General features: G+C 41.0%; 1 long non-coding RNA gene across 1 annotated transcript in view; it reads left to right on the top strand.

Annotated features, from left to right (window-relative positions):
• Positions 1 to 2,500, top strand: part of LOC122797067 — a 286,685-nt gene that overhangs the window by 108,142 nt on the left and 176,043 nt on the right. Inside the window, exon 3 of the long non-coding RNA XR_006364029.1 lies at positions 2,224 to 2,324. This is a non-coding gene — a long non-coding RNA (uncharacterized LOC122797067). The remainder of the gene's footprint in view (positions 1 to 2,223; positions 2,325 to 2,500) is intronic.

Consider the following 2,500-nt stretch of genomic DNA (forward strand, 5'->3'; position numbering starts at 1 on the left):
AGGTTAAGAAGGGAGGTAATGATTAGTGATCAGCAGTATGGTTTCATGCCAGGAAAGAACACTACAGATGCAATATTTGCTCTGAGAGTGTTGGAGAAATACAGAGAAGGTCAGAAGGAGTTGCATTCTGTCTTTGTGGACTTAGAGAAAGAATATGACAGGGTGCCTAGGGAGGAGTTGTGGTATTGTATGAGAAAGTCGGGTGTGGCAGAGAAGTATGTAAGAGTGGTACAGGATATGTACAAGGGTAGTGTGACATTGGTGAGGACTGCTGTGGGAGTGACAGGTACGTTTAAGGTGGAGGTGGGATTACATCAAGGATCAGCTCTGAGCCCTTTCTTATTTGCAGTGGTGATGGACAGGTTGACAGATGATATTAGACAGGAGGCCCCGTGGACTATGTTTGCAGATGACATTGTGATATGTAGTGAGAGTAGGGACCAGGTTGAGGAGACCCTGGAGAGGTGGAGATGTGCTTTAGAGAGGAGAGGAATGAAGGTCAGCAGGGCTAAAGCAGAATGTGTGTAAATGAGAGGGAGGGTAGAGGAATGGTGAGGATGCAGGGAGTAGAGTTGGTAAAGGTGGATGAGTTTAAGTACTTGGGATCAACAGTTCAGAGTAATGGTGAGTGTGGAAGAGAGGTGAAGAAGAGAGTACAGGCAGGGTGGAATGGGTGGAGAAGTGTCAGGAATGATTTGTGACAGACTGGTACCAATAAGAGTGAAAGGGAAGGTCTACAAGAGGGTAGTGAGACCAGCTATGTTATATGGGTTGGAGACGGTAGCATTGTCGAAAAGGCAGGAGTCGGAGCTGGATGTGGCAGAGTTAAAGATGTTAAGATTTGCACAGGGTGTGACTAGGTTGGACAGGATTAGGAATCCGTATATTAGAGGGTCAGCTCGGGTTGGACAGTTTGGAGACAAAGCAAGAGAGGTGAGATTACGTTGGTTTGGACATGTGCCGAGGAGGGATGCTGGGTATATTGGGAAAAGGATGCCAAGGATGGAGCTGCCAGGTAAGAGGAAGGCCTAAGATGAGGTTTATGGATGTGGTGAGAGAGGACATGCAGGCGGTATGTGTGTGTGTGTGTGTGTGTGTGTGTGTGTGTGTGTGTGTGTATATGTATATGTATATGTATATGTATATGTATATATATATATATATGTGTGTGTGTGTGTGTGTGTGTGTGTGTGTATATATATATATATATATATATATATATATATATATATATATATATATGAGAGATAGATGTAATGTGTATATATACCATATATCTGTCTCTGTCTCTATTCCATAGAACCTCCTTGATCATTGAAGTCCAGAGGACTGAAGTTCTGAAACATCGAACCTTACAAAAAAAAAATCGAAAGCATTAATACTTCTTATTTCACGTTTTTGCACCCTTGCAACCCCCGACGCCCCCTGCTACTTAAATATACCAACTACGATATCGCACTACAGTGAAGAGGATGGTAAAGTTCCCGTGCTACACTGTACAGTGATCTCCATTCACAAGGTTCGGTTTGATCATCTGGTCTTCACAGACCAGTGATTTGATGTTCTGAAATTTCGATCCTTTGAAGGGGATCAGTGTATATGTGGCTATGTCATATTGTTGAAATGATTTTGAGTTTTTGGAAAGTCAGACTTCCAAAAAAAAACATCTACCCTTTTTTATAGTTTTGTAAAGGGGGGATCCCCCGTACGCCTCTACACCCCTTGCATATTATATATACCAACCCTGCGATAGCACTACAATGGGGAAAAGTATAAATTCTCTTATCAGTGTACCGCAGTCTCCATTCAAAAGCTTCCGGTTTTCTGAAAGAGCACAGTACTGTTTGGACTTGTAGTAAAGTGAGGCTTGATTGGTAAACTCATGACTAGAGTTAAGGGACGCAGCGGTAGGTGATTACTTGGGATTCACTGTTGCAAGTACTTCATACTCCTGTACTTTTATTAACTCAAACTGTTTGATTTCTCTTCACTGGAAAAGTCTCTTCATAAGAACAATAAACTGTATGTGGCTGAAATAAACAACCCTCTATTTCTTACACTGAAGCTAGTGCCTTAGCCTTTCTAGGCTGAAACATAGAACTTAAGAAATTCTGTCAGTAAATTAGTCACTGACTAATATTTAAGCTCATTTTTGTCTAAGTTACAAATACAACAGTTGCAATGTTCTTTTTATTATTTATTTATTTTTATTTTTTTTTACAGAAAGTAAAAAGGGAGAATCACCTTGTCACAGCACAGCTTCTAAGTGGTGAACTGAATTCCAGGATTTTGAATGTTGTTGCAGAATTAAGTCTTCTAAAAAGGTAGTGCTTTGCTGGCTTTCCCATTGTAGGCATGCATACCTCTCAACCTTTTAGTGGAAATATTTTTAGGTTTGCATACCTTTCAACCTCTTGGTGCAAAAAGTCTGGATAAAGATAAAAATGTTGGGGGGGGGGGGGTAGAAAGACCCAAAAAGGACAGATTTTAAGTATACCTC

Source organism: Protopterus annectens, chromosome 3.part0 (assembly GCF_019279795.1).
Source record: "Protopterus annectens isolate FY-2018-M chromosome 3.part0, PAN1.0, whole genome shotgun sequence".
Lineage (NCBI taxonomy): Eukaryota > Metazoa > Chordata > Ceratodontiformes > Protopteridae > Protopterus > Protopterus annectens.